Below are 15,350 nucleotides of genomic sequence, written 5' to 3' on the forward strand. Positions count from 1 at the left end.
AATGGCTGACAGCCTGGCGTTATGAACTATTCTCAGAAAGTGGTGGGTGTGAATTCCCCATACATTTGACTTGCGTGCGATCTCAGCTTAAAAAGTACTCGAAAAGATAGTCGAAAATCCTGTTTGGCAGTCATTGGTACACTGTAAGACGTTCGGGTTGAAATCGAGAGAAAATTGGTCTGGTCGAAGTTTATTGTTCTATCCGCAGTGGCGACAAAACGTACTCATCAGCTGACGATCTTGGTAAGTTACTGAAAAAAAACTTTATGTCGACCGAGACGAACGAGGAAATGAAACATCAGTAATTTTATCTAAGTTAACAGTAAATCCGGTTTCAATTGATTGTATATTTTAACGTCAATTGTGTTGTTGGCTTCTCGTCGATCAGCTGTCGTTCTCAGACAATGTAGAACCAGCACAACCCGTATTGATGTAGACCGTAGACGTGGTAAGGCACCGGTTTCAGATTGTACTAATATATAGGAAGTACAAACAATCCGATACAAGTACTAATTCCTCGGTCATTCGGTTGACAAACAGTGATCGGTGACATTTCAACCAAAGAGACACTGTAAGCAGAATTGTCCATCGTCTTTTAATTATTTAATCCAATCAAAGGTAAAGTGTGTGAACTTGTACCTGGCCGTGGGTATTGACTTATTCTACAGACAGAGGACATTCACATCAGAAGTTTATTGTGTGTTAATTATATCGTTGACAAAATAACAATGCAATTGAAGGTATGACACCCTTCCGGTTGACTACAATACAACATCTACACCTCTTTCACAATAGACTGACACATTCAAGTCGTATATTCCTCGTGATATTTAATAATAATAATAATATACACAAAACACACCCAGTAATGGTGTATTGTCACTTCGGACTGGTATCAATGTAAATGGTTCATATGTTCCACAAAGAACTGACATGTGTAAAACTACAATATATGATTAACAGGTAATAACAGACAGCAGCAAAATTAAACACTCATCAGTGCAGAATTTAATTGTTAACCTGACCCGCCCACACTTGAAATATCTCAAGAAATAGGAAAATGCAGAGGATATGCATTTATTTATACAATTCTGACAGTTTTAAAACTATATGTCAATCCAGATCATCAAAAGATGAATTTTTTTGGTTAGGTTATTTCTAAAGAATGTGTGAAAATAAGAGTATGGACATTATGTAACTACCTACATCCACATGTGATGTGTCAAGAAGTGAGGATTGGTACTCAACTGATACTGTAAAACCATGTGTTTGGTTTGTGTGAATTTTAAGATCTAGATGAAGTTGTCATATTTTGTTTTTAGTTCAGAATATTTTTACGGGAGGATAGTCACACCAGTATTTAGGTCAGAGCTGTGATGAATCATTGACTACAAAGCCTAAGTATGGATGAGTTAATGCTATTGAATTGTAAATACAAGCCAGCTGTACTGTTATACAAAAACAGTTATCCTTGTGTGGAGGTTGCTCACACATGACTCATTTTGAAAATTGTGTATAACATTGATAGAAAGATTTTCGGGTGTGGAAAATACAACATGGTCGTTTCTCATCTAGGATAACAGTGTTGGTGTTTGAAATTTTAGATGGCTGTGATCTACTGTAAATTTTAAGGATGATGATGAAATGGGGTGGCCTAAGGATAAATAAGTTAACTTATTCCCATTTTTATGCACATTATCCTAAATTACATTTTCCTACATTTGTGTAGTGACATGTCTTTGAATTTCAATGATACAGCAATACTCTTGAAAAAATCACATTCATCTAAAAATACACATATACAACATGTATGTAACATGTACATGTATGTTATGATACTGTACCAGTATAGTGTATTCTACCTTAGCATAATTATAAAAAAGTAAATGTTCATGTTTATAGCAAATTCAAGCATATTTTATGAATTGAATCTGTACCCGTGTCAGGTAAATCTTAAAGTATGTATACAAGAATAGTCATGATTCTAGTTTCCATGACTATTGTTTACATGTACATGTAGATTTGTTTGTCTAGGGCTCTAGATTAGGTATTGCATTTTGTCAAGTGCCTTATATGGACAGATAAAACTGATGATCCTCCTCCTCTGTATAAACATAGTTCAGTATCTGTGTACTACAAGTAGATCATTAGATAGTGTTTGATCATAGCAAGTCAAGGATTTGTGTACCAGTTGGTCCATCACCTTCTAAGTTCTTGTACATAATCATAAGTCTTAAGGTATGGCCAAGTAACCACTAGGAGAAGGTGGTACATTTGTACATATTGATGCTGAGTATCTTGTGTGTACTGATTTTGATTGTCTCATCCCATGTTTCTGAATACCTTATACCATTATTTGAATGCCTGATGGCCTGATTTTGAATGTTTGTATTTCTTTAAGTCTTTTGCTATGTTTTTAAATACCCCATGCCAGGAGTTTGAAAGTCTCTATCTTATGCCAGGATTTTGAATGCCCTATGAACAGATGGTGAACAGCTGTTGATATAATATCTCTTATTCCATGTTTCTGAATGGCTTGTGACCTGATCTTGAATGTCTGCATCTGATATCTCATGTTTCTGAATCCATATGCCAGGAGTTTGAATGTCTTTCTGCCTTATACTACAGTAGTGAATTGTTGATCCCAGTATGTGATGGTCCCTGTGGTGATCATGAAGTTCTAATTGAGTGATAATAAATGTCAAAATGGCCTTTTCCACTGCTAGCCATATCTTGTGATTGCAACAACAATGAATGGAATGAATGCAAAACTGTAGGAATGGCATTCTACCAAGGACTCAACAGTACATGTATAATACAACCATACCACATTAGAACCCTTCCCTAAGTGAAAAGAGAGCTTTATTACTTAATCAATGAGACTGAGAATTTATTTCCTCATTTGTGAAAGAAAGTACACATCCCTTTCATTCCATGTGCTGTACCTCAGAAATGTATTCAGACTAGAAACCCCTGTGAAGGCAAGTGGTGACCTCAAGGTCATTGATCACAATGTAAAGCATGTGTGTAGCATCATGTGTGCAAGAGTTTGGGGATAACAGCTATTACTGATAAATGTGACTGAACTAAATAACAACGTACTTGTCTTGCTTACCGGTAATTGACATATAAGGAGTGTTTTCAGCCATTGAAATGCAGATGTTGCAATTGTGTTGTTTGAGTGTGCAAGTCAGTGAAATTGATGCCATACTGTGTATTTTGAAGAAGTCCTCCTGGAGTTGCTGATCACTGCATGTAAGTTTGAGATATTACTACTTCAGGGCTTTGCAGTCAGATGATGGTAACCTGTCCAACAGGAGAAGGGCAGATAATGTTATCAATGTAATAATGTTATGTGATAATGTCCACACTGGGGGCTATAATATTGTTATTACATTGACAAATGAAGGTTTTCATATAGGGAAATGTAAATAGGTTGTTGTGTTCATCATAGTCATCTAGAATTGCTAAAATTTGATAGTATTGTGTGAACACTGCAATTTAGACAGGTACTATTTTCTTGTACATGTACATTGCCTGTGGGTAGTGTAAATTTCACCTGCCTGGCAAGTATTGCATATGTTCCCATCTGAAATGATGGCAAGATTGCATGTGTATAAATGAAACATGTTTTAAATGATATTACTTCCTCATACCATTCTTGAACTTCTACATTTTGTCACTTTCACTTTTCAAGTAAACTGAATTCTATTGTAGTTTCATGCACTGTACGTCTAAATTAATATGGGCACAGTGATACCATTTCACCACAGGTCACATTTTTGCTTACATGTAGTTTCAAGGGAAAACCCACCATTTTCCTGACCTTTCCTGAAGAGATTACAAGTCAAGCTAAGTTTAGGTAGGGAGCTACAGACTGACAGGATATCACTTTTGGCCCAACCCGTTATGTTTCTACCATTTTTTTGAAATCCTACTTCTTTTTGTAGTGAATTACATGTATCTGAAAGAAGTTTTTTCCAGTCTCTGCTGAGTGGAAAAATAGATAACTTAACGGAAAAAAACAGCTAAGAAGTGAAACTAGTGAAAGAGATTCAAACTCTTTGTGTGCTTATTTACTGCTACTAGTTTCTGACATCTTGAAGGAAAATCATTCTTTGGCAGTTATGAATCATTGGTAAACGTGTACATTATGTGACAGTCACAGTATGTTGTTGGTGTCAAATGACATACAAGTAATCATGATGACATATAATGTAGACTTGCTATCAAGGTGACTGGTAACTAATACTGGTATGCAACATATAAGTTTATAACAATAATTGTAGTGTAATATTGTACATTCAATGAGAAATCCATGCACATACATTTATGTAGTCTAACTTTTGGCTTAGGATTTACACTCCAACAATTTCTTATTCTCATGTTCACCAGATTTTTGCCTTTTTGTCTTTTGCCAAAATAAAACTGGAAAAAAAAAGAAAAAAATTCATCACATGATGGGACACAATTAACAAGTCATTGATAATGACATAGTCCCCGCTATAATTGGGTTTTTAGGAATTATCACTACTCTGATCATGCAACAACATTTGTGAACCTAAAACAAACAGACTTAGATATGTTGTGTGTGCTTGTTGGACATGGAATATGCCTCCAACAATAAAGGATTGGTTGGGTATGGGGGATCATATCATGATGAAAATGGAGTCTGAGTTATGGCTTTGGACATGGAAAATTCACAAACAAAATGGCTGCCAGGCAGCCATATTGGATTGTATCACGACGAAAATGGATATGCACATGTATGTCATAGAACACTGTCCTAATACCAACTTTAAATGAGATCTGTTCAAGCATGTCTGAGTTATGGCTTTGGACATGAGAATTCGCAAACAAAATGGCTGCTAGGTGGCCATATTGGATTGTATCACGACGAAAATGGATATACACATGTATGTCATAGAACACTGTCCTAATACCAACTTTGAATGAGATCTGTTTAAGCATGTCTGAGTTATGGCTTTGGACATGGAAAATTCACAAACAAAATGGCTGGCAGGCAGCCATATTGGATCGTATCACGACGAAAATGGATATACACATGTATGTCATAGAACACTGTCCTAATACCAACTTTGAATGAGATCTGTTCAAGCATGTCTGAGTTATGGCTTTGGACATGAAAATTCACAAACAAAATGGCTACCAGGCAGCCATATTGGATCGTATCACAATGAAAATGGATATGCACATGCATGTCATAGAACACTGTCTTAATACCAACTTTAAATGAGATCTGTTAAAGCATGTCTGAGTTATGGCTTTACTCAGGGAAAATTCGCAAACAAAATGGTTGCTAGGCGGCCATATTGGATCGTATCATAAAACAAATTGACATGCATATGTATGCCATAGTATGTTGCCCCTGTACCAAGTTTGAAAAAAATCGGTCCAGGCATCTCCAAGAAACAGCTGCGGACGGACGGATGGACGCACGGACGGACGGACAGACGGAACCCAATCCATAAGTCCCCGTTCCGGACTTCGTCCACAGGGACTAAAAAGACAGTCAAGGGATTGGCCAACAATTAAAAAGATGTCGGTCAAATGACTGATGGGAAGGGGGAGGGGTTATATATAGTATTTATAATGATTGAACATATACATGTACATGTGGTGCAGTGAAGTGCTATTACTTTCTTGCATCATTTTATTGTGGTTTAATTTTCATTGAAAATCAGGATGCATTTGTATTCAATCCACTCACAAGAAAAATCTTGTTTGAATAAATTTTACAATATGAGTTGATTGTGGTATTAAAAATAGACAATAGCACAACTAATAAAGTATTACAAATCAGTATGTCATTCTGCTAAAGTGTGACAGCCACTGATGCACAGACAGAATACTTCTAGCATTTTCTCTGAACAAGGCAACAAGACCACACTCCCTGGTCTCTGAATGACTAATGTGTGTTTAGTTTTACTGATCATGCTTCTGAAAAACAATGTGGGAAGAATGCCTTGTTTTACATGCTAAAAAATTATTTGAAATAATTGTACAGGTCAATAAACTATTTATCATCATGTGCAAATACATGATTGCTGTGTTGTATTGGCATGTTGACTTCAGTGACATTTATAGTACAATGTAACTCTATAGAGAAATGAGATTGAGGATCATCTGCAGTGTCACAAACACTGCTTGCACTGCACTGCACAGTATCATTACGATTTACACCTTCACTCGTACTCATGGTTTAGTTAGAGACCAAGTTAACATCAAGACTATGCACTTGTTGACTTCGTTATTATTAATATTAGGACGTGTAGGAGTATGAGAAATGTGTGTCAGAGTTCAATGGCAATCAATTCTGTGTCACAGCAGATACTTTATAAACACATACACTAGGGCTATGCACCTAGAAAATTTGTGACTCAATAACTGTTAAAATAAATTAGTATATTTTAGTAATAATGAAGGAGAATGGGTACATGTGTAAAGTCAGTACAGGTTGATTTTGCCTTTTTGCTGCAGGAAACTGTCAATTATATGAGAATACACCCTGAGGGTGCTAAAAACTGGGACTGCTCTAACAACATCCATTGCAGTGGTCAAGGCCATTAAGTTGAAACTAAAAAACTCTTCACACAGTGACTCTTACAATTATCATGTCTGACATGTGAGTTTGTAAAGACACTACAAGATGAATAACAGTTTTGACCTATTTCCATCCAAAGTACAATATGATATTAAATATGTCAAGGACCTTAGTTATTCTCAGCACCTGAAATACAATGTAGATCTTTACCACCAAGACGTGATGTCATAAAAATAATAATCATTTGATTTCTTGTCCACACCATGAGAATAAATTCAATTGTCTTGGTCTAGTTTAACCCTCTCGTATAAAATAAAATTATACAGGTACTGTTACTACACATGCATTACTATAGTATAGGCACACACAGAATATTAAAGTCCACCTTCTTGATACTTTGACCCTCAAGCATGAGGTAAAGTGCTATTACATGCAGGTACCATGAAGTTCAGTCCTATTCTAGTGGGTTACCCACTCCTAAGTCTGAAAAAGAATTTATTTATATGTAACGATACAGGTTACCACATTTACTGCAGTGTTAAATGCAGTGTAACTGCACTTGGGAGAAAGTAGAGAAATGTAAGTAAACCTTGTAAAGCCTCTCTTGGTGGCGGGATGTACATGTGTATTGTACTACATACGTAGACATAGGTTGCCCTTCTTAGCTGGTTGATATATGATGTCATTGTCAGCTCTCAGGTATGTGTGTTTACAGACTAGTCCTCACAAGGAATACTGACAGTGTTAACGGCATATTGACTGAAATATTCAATTTGAAGTGCACATTACTAGTGCTGATTAGTGATTCTGTCGGGATTTATCATCATAAAAGTGGATATGTTTTCAGGCTAGTGTATATTAGACTGTGAGAAGCCAAGGTATAGAAACTGTACAGCATCTATGAAATGTGTAGTGGTGAATGTTAATGAAAACTAAAGTTAACCAAAGTGTGTAGTGGTGAATGTTAATGAAAACTAAAGTTAACCAAAGTGTGTAGTGGTGAGTGCTAATGAAAACTAAAGTTAACCAAAGTGTGTAGTGGTGAATGTTAATGAAAACTAAAGTTAACCAAAGTGTGTAGTGGTGAATGTTAATGAAAACTAAAGTTAACCAAAGTGTGTAGTGGTGAGTGCTAATGAAAACTAAAGTTAACCAAAGTGTGTAGTGGTGAGTGCTAAATGAAAACTTAACCAAACTATATCTAGTAGTTACGCTAAATAAACACTTGATATAGCTTTTACCTACTGCCTGGCCTGAGATAGATTTTACCTACTGCCTGGCCTGAGATAGATTTTACCTACTGCCTGGCCAAAGATAGATTTTACCTACTGCTTGACCTGAGATGACATTTCATTTTTTGTTGTACATGTAACAAATGTTGGATTACTTAATTGTGCTTTGTCAAATAGAACACAGTTGAGTGTATGCTTGAGATAAGTACACTATTCGTTGTATGGAGTTTGTAAGGTTGTGTTGTTAAAATTATGAGTGTTGTCACACTTGTACATCACTGGGTATTAAGTTTAATTAGTGATACAGTAGCCAGATATCAAATATGAATCATTTCATAACATGTTTTTTATTATAAATGTATGATTGACAAGTTACTCAGCTGTCAGTTTGTTTCAAGTACATTTTACTGTATTCCAAGTATTAACACATGGGCCTGTTATTCAGTATATGTATGGTACTTCATCAAACGTTGTAAAGCTTGTCATTTCTATATATACCATACCAAAGCTCTACATACATACATACATACATACATACATACATACATACATACATACATGTACGTATATAAGCAGTAGTAATCTTATACAAATGTATGTATGTACTATAATGTAGGTCCATAGAGATTAGTCGAGAGGCTGTCTGTGAAAAGATTTGAAGCCATAGATAGCCTGTAGACCAATAGGGTATAAGATTTGTATGCATTGTCAGTTTATCAAATTGCAGTAATCCCTTCAGTCTAGCAAAGACATCAGGAAGTCATTGAACTTGTACTTGAATTAATTGACCTTATTATACTCAAATCTCTAGTGAAACAATAACATGGCATGCTGCATATATGCAAACACTAGGCATGTGTGTCAGACATTGAATTAATTAAAATAATGTTATTACAAAGCAAGAGGAAACAAAAAACTATTTTTTATCAGAAAGTCAGTGAACTTGTACAGTGTAATAATAAGTGACCTTATTCTTGATAGTGACATGACCCTCAACACTGTCCTGTGAAGAAAAATGTACTCAGCCTATTTCGAGTGCGGAAACAAATACCAATTACCGAAGAATTACATACCCACCGATCAAATATTAACAATCAATCGAATATGTGCTCATTTTACATTTCTTTGATGATAGTAGTCAAAGGTAAGATCCAAAAATGTGTCAAAATCAGAACTTTTCCAGTTCCGGTTGTAATTTCAAATGTCCAACCTTACAAATGCCGCCATATTTGATTGGGATGTCCACTAGGTCATTGTACGTAAGGCGGAACCCTGCAATTACCATTGAACTTGTGATTTCAGGATTTTTGGTCCTCCGAACTGGGACTTTTGTAGCTACAGTGAGGTAAAATTACTAAATAGTCGATTTATTGCTAATATTTAACCAAAGTGTGCGTTAATTCTTTAGTTACCAGCATTTCTGGTAAGCCTAGGTTTCATGGCTGGCTCTTGGCAGGACGGAAAAGGAAGGGATGACTTACTTCGTATGCAAGCAGGACTAGTACCACCATGGCATATAAAAATGAGACATGTCAAACACGAAATCAAATTACTAATATTCTTGTTACTACAAAGGAAGAGGAAACAAAACAATGGACTTGTCACTCACATATAGTGCAATACAAGGAAACAGGATAAAATTCTTCCATACATGTAGATAGATATTGTCAAGAGAATAATTAGTGTGTAAATGTCAGGAAATTATCACAATGACCAGAGGGAAATTCTAATGACTGGGTGTATTGACATGTATTGTGTGATGTCATGTTTCCTTTAGTATTGGTCCATACCATGTCAGCCTTCCTTTGTTCTTGATAAAACAGTCATCTGATACCAATACAATGTATGACATCCACTTGGCCTTAGCCTGTCTGTATGGCGATCTGAGATTTTGCTTCTCATTAACCCTTTGTGATACTGTCAACATGTGAAGCTATTTGGTTTGAAAATATGGGGTGATATCACTACGTCAGAGTATTTAACTTTATTTAATTGCAGTTATCATGTAAATGAGCACTTGTTACTCAGCTTAACACTGACACTTAACATAATTTATATAATGCCTAATTAATATTCTACATTTATATCTACAAACAGACATGTTGATCTCAGCCATTGGGGGCATGGCTAAATTAATCGTTTGCAGTTGACAATATCCAAAGCAATTAGTGAGAAGCAGAACAGAATCACAGGTAGTGATATAGACAGGTTATTAACTGCTTATTCACTTAACAAAATGAAGAAGATAAATGTGAAGCAGAAATCAACCAAAATAAGGCTAACACTTTCAGCTACATGGGGGGGGGGGGGGTTTATATAACTTGACAGGTAGTAACCATGCAATGAGATTGAGTACAGATTACAAACAATTTGTTCATCCATTTGTGAAATTAGATTTAATGACATTGTGGCTCGTGTCAGAATTGAATGTCTAGGCTTTCTACAATTATGAAACGGTATAACATTTAAACCAATGCTGGTTAAAGGCCCTGCCAGACAAGTGTTTCTCACTCAAATCTTCATCCTGATTTGACCTCTGTCTTACACTTACATGTACAGTACATTGTAACTATACAGGACATGCTCATATCCCTATCTTTACATTGTAAAACAGGAGAAGAACAATTTTGGGCTATGTTAATGAAATATTTATGTTGTGACTGTGTCAGCAGATATTTTTCTTCTTTATCCTCGAATATCTATCTATTAAAACATTTGAAGCATGGTTTCAGCTTACAGAGTACAAATGTAATCATACAGTGTTGTAAGTTGAGGAGAGCAACAGATGTGACTTGTACCATGATATGATTTAGACAGTGTGGTAGTTATGATCAGTTATTTTTAGACAGTCTAATAATAGATAGTTGAAATGCCATCCTAAATTGTCTTGTTCTGTGATGAGGCAGAACTAGATTTTCATTTTGTGATCAGTCAGGTGCATTGACACAGAGTTCTTGGTACATGTGTTTGTACCTGCAATATGCTTTGTACTCATGCTAGAAGGTCATAGAACATTGCTGTGTTGATTTTCATGAGCACCTATAGTAATGCATGTTTCAGCATGTGGAGCAGAAGTTATGGTGTCAACTATTTTCATGATGCACATGAATTATTCTGTTTTCATGTAGCAAGAATTTATGTGATGTCTTTGTGGTAAAAATTTATTTCAGGTATCAAGATTTCAATCCCTTGTACCGGCTATCTATTAGTAATGTTTTTATGTAACACTGTAAGATTGCAAGTTGGTAAAATCTGCCACATTACAAGAATAGTGAAGTCTTTTCTCTTAGAATTTTGAGGTATGGAATTTACCACCATGACAGTTCATTTACATGATAATGTGTTCTGTTGTTATGCAAATAGTTCAGTTGTTTACCAAAGACTACAGCATGGTGACTGTCCTCTTGAATTGGCTGTAGGGACAACACACTGTTGTGAGGTTCTTTTATGAAATTACAAGGATTCCTTTCTAAATGTAATGTAGGCCTATAGTCTATACTATAGAAAACCACAAATGTTATCAGATGTAGTATCTGTGTTTCTAAGACTATCATATTCACCCAACATACAGGTACAATGTACATGTACTTCAGCATTTGATCCACATTCATAGGCCTCATTATTCTCGTCATTTCAAAGCTACATGTGTCTTTCCCTGAAATGACCACTGCTGGGAATTCATTATAGTTGTCTGTAACAGTGCAATGTGATGTATTCTGGGTATTTGTACAAGTGCTTACAGTGTTCTCTGTGTCAATGTGGTTTGGTGTATTCTGGGTATTTGCACAAATGCTTTCAGTGTTCTCTGTGGCTAAACTTTCATATGAGTGTGCAGGAGAAAACTCCTCCAGCATAAATATTTGAATACCCCAATTACCCACAATACAAATGTACATGTAGCACTCATGAATTGTTGTCTTCTATTATTATTACTTTGTTTGTCCAAAACAGTACATTTGATTTAGAAAGAAATCTTTGAGTTTATGTAGTCATTATGCATATACAAGTTCTATTCGCATACAGGTATGCAATCATGTAAGTATTGCATGGTAGTGAAAATACTAATACCTTGATACGTGTAACCATAGCTTGGCATCCATGCTAACCATATTGACAAGAAAGATCATGTGTGTCATAAAATAGACACAGTTCTAGAAAAAAACAGAAGTGTCTTGAAATAGACATGATTGTAGTCTATATCTGTTAGACTGTATAGGGGTCAATGACTTACATTTAGGTGATGTCACCAATTTATCCTGTTATAACAGGATGCAATACAAGTACATTGTATTGAGGTACATGTCTAAAGGTACATCACAAAAGGTATGCCAGTGAACTTTTACCAGCAGTTTGTTAATACAGATATACAACAATATTGAGTATAACAGATCAGGAAATTTAACAATTGATATTTCTAATCTTGTTACCAATGATAAAGGAATGTTGGTAAAACCTCTGTTGTTGATTACAGTAATACTACTACTACTACTACTACTACTACTACTACTACTACTACTACTACTACTACTACTAGTACTAGTACTAGTGTAGTGTGACATATCACTCATTTAACCTTTAGGCTTTAGTCTAGAAGCCATTGTTTGAAATTTGAAATCTTTCTTCCACAAGTTCCCCATTATAACTTTTCTAGCATCTGCTTAATATTAATCTATGCTGTCCTGTTTTACAACAGTATGTAAAGAACATGTAATATAATGTTAATTTAATTCATACATGTACATGTGGATTCTAGGCCAGATGCATGTATGTATTTGTCATTGTTCAACGGTATGCAAGCCTAGAGACTAGTCGTCAGTTTTCAAATAAATGTACCTGGTATATCCATCCATTTATTTGAAAAGATCTAAAGATTTAAAAGGGAACAGATAGTCTGTAGACCACAATATATTGGTATGAGTATCTATGAGTATCCAGTGAAAGCAACATGACCATGGAAAATAAGTATACAGTAACATGGTACATAGCTATTGAAAGCCGTACTCAGTAACTTAGTACATGCACAGAGCCATTGAAATCCAGAAAACACTATTAAAGTAACTAGTAACTTGGTACATTCATATCCGACTCATAGGTACATGGATGGTTGTCATTTAAAGCAAGTATGCAATAACTTTTGTGTATCCAGCTGAAGGGATATGACCATGGAAATGTTTACATTGCCTTTAGCATTGGTAGTGGGCATGTGTAGAATTGATACTGAAAATCAACACAGAAATTCAATATGATAAAAAACGAATTATTTAGATAGTTGAATGGTTGTTAGATTAGTCATCAACAGGTCACAGTTTAAATAGAATCAACAAATAGTGTCTGCCTCAACATGTTTACTTCAGATAATTCTTACTTATCAAATACAGGCACTGAAAAGCCACAAATCCACAATAAAAATAACTACAAGGGAAGAGAGAAATAGTGTAATGTTGTGTGTAGGAAAATTGTAGCCTAGAGACCATGGCTATCTAGCTCAACATACTGGCAAGTGACATTGTCAAGCCAGATAGCTAAGCCTCTCTGTTAACAAATTGTAGTCACTGGTCAACATGAGCTCAGCTAGGACTTTAGCATGTGAATATGTACTATATACATGTAGGTTAGCCAGGGTTTGAAAATCACTAATACATACTGGTGAAAAACATTGTCATGGCAGAAAGCCAAGCCATTGGGCTGATAAAATAGTAGTCACTGGTCAACATGAGGTAGGCCTTCAGCATACAAGTAATGGACTATGTATTAGCCAGGGTTTGAAATATGAAATGCTGATAGCAATGCAACTCTTGTAAGATAAATATCCTGTATTATATTATGGTATCCAATGTTTGGGTGTCAGAAAGTGTCTACGTTAGCTAATTTAGTGCTATCCTTCTTTGAATCTTAAGATCTGTCTTTCAGAGATGATTTGATACCACGTTGGCCTCCAGACTATTAGCATGCTTCCAGATAACTCCACATGTACAATATTGTCACATAAATGTACTACTAGTCTACCCTATCAGTTTAAAGCTCAAAGACTTGTTACAAGTAACTCTCTGTTCTACCTTGATAATCTGATACAGAAATAGGAAGGAAAGAAGAAAAACACAAATTTATAGGCATGACATGACTGGGCGTGATTACCTGGGTCTGTATTGTATAAATGTTAATGTTTGTGTGTACATGTTTAGAAACATAATTCCACTGTGGTTTTGTAATTCTTCTATCAAAACATCAATGCATATATGTATATTTTGTACCCTAGTTAGACATACATGCTATACGATATGCTCACCTGGATGGTGATATTGTCATTGGCAATGTGCTATCACACATATGAACCATCATTTGATGAAACACACTTGAACATGGTAGCAATTAGCCTCCCTTATTTTCAAAAGAATGCTTCTCCGAAATACATGTATGTATTAGTCTCAGAAGGGAACAAGACAAACACAACATAAATATTTAAAAAATAAGACTTACAGGGTAATAATTGTAAATTGAGATTATGTAGGGTTTACATAAAATCCACCCATGAGAGAGGGAGAGAGAGAGAGAGAGAGAGAGAGAGAGAGAGAGAGAGAGAGAGAGAGAGAGAGAGAGAGAGAGAGAGAGAGAGAGAGAGAGAGAGAGAGAGAGAGAGAGAGAGAGATACACTGAATTGACTGGTACAGTGGTAGTATTTACTAAATACATGTACATTTAAAAACTTTTTTTACACATATTTGTCTAAAGTACTACTAGTAGGGGAAATGAATGATCAATGAACCTGTCATCTCACATGATAACATTTCTTCCCATGAGATACACACACTATAAATTCATTGGCCCTTCACATAACAACAACTTTTTAACACAGTGTCATTTCGTTTACAGAAATAGAGACAATGAAAATGTCAGGGGGACTGGAAATAGTTACTAGTATGTGAATCTGTATGCAACATGTACATGTGTTATCCAGGGTATGAATTAAATCAGCATTGTCAATCTGAACATGTATACAACTTTTAACAAGAAGGATATTGATAAAGTTAAGGACTCAGGGGAAATGTTGTACTGAATATGTGTTACTATGTAAGAAAGAAGTGAAAAAAGGGGAGAAAAAAATAAGGAAACCGAAAAAATGTATATACAGTATGTACATATCTATATGTATACATGTACATATCTATATACAAATGTATATACATGTACATATATATATGTATGTATGTATGTATATATACATGTATGTATCTATATGTGGAGTTTGCATTGAAAAGGGGCAAATATTACCACTGCCAGCATAGGGTAGGCATTAATTAACATTTTCAGACGTTGTATGTATTCATTGAATTCAATGAAAGATAAAGATTGTATACTTATAATTTTGTCTCACTGACACAAAAATAGAAAGTAAAAGCAAGAGTGCATGTAGATGGTTGGGATTTTGAGGGTACCCAATCAATATTATTAGTTTAGACATGTCTATAGCAATAATCCATCCACTTACATTTTGTAAATGAGATGTCACAAATTAGTAAGTCTTAGGATTACATTATATAGTTACTACGTACATA

The 15,350-nt window shown here is 35.2% G+C and overlaps 1 protein-coding gene across 1 annotated transcript in view; it reads left to right on the plus strand.

Moving 5' to 3' along the window:
- Nucleotides 1–15,350, plus strand: part of LOC144442517 (cytoplasmic protein NCK2-like) — a 35,240-nt gene continuing 19,890 nt past the window's right edge. The window contains exon 1 of the mRNA XM_078131883.1: nucleotides 1–243. The gene's annotated coding sequence lies outside the window, so the exon portion shown is untranslated. The remainder of the gene's footprint in view (nucleotides 244–15,350) is intronic.

The sequence above is a fragment of the Glandiceps talaboti genome, chromosome 11, assembly GCF_964340395.1.
Source record: "Glandiceps talaboti chromosome 11, keGlaTala1.1, whole genome shotgun sequence".
Lineage (NCBI taxonomy): Eukaryota > Metazoa > Hemichordata > Enteropneusta > Spengelidae > Glandiceps > Glandiceps talaboti.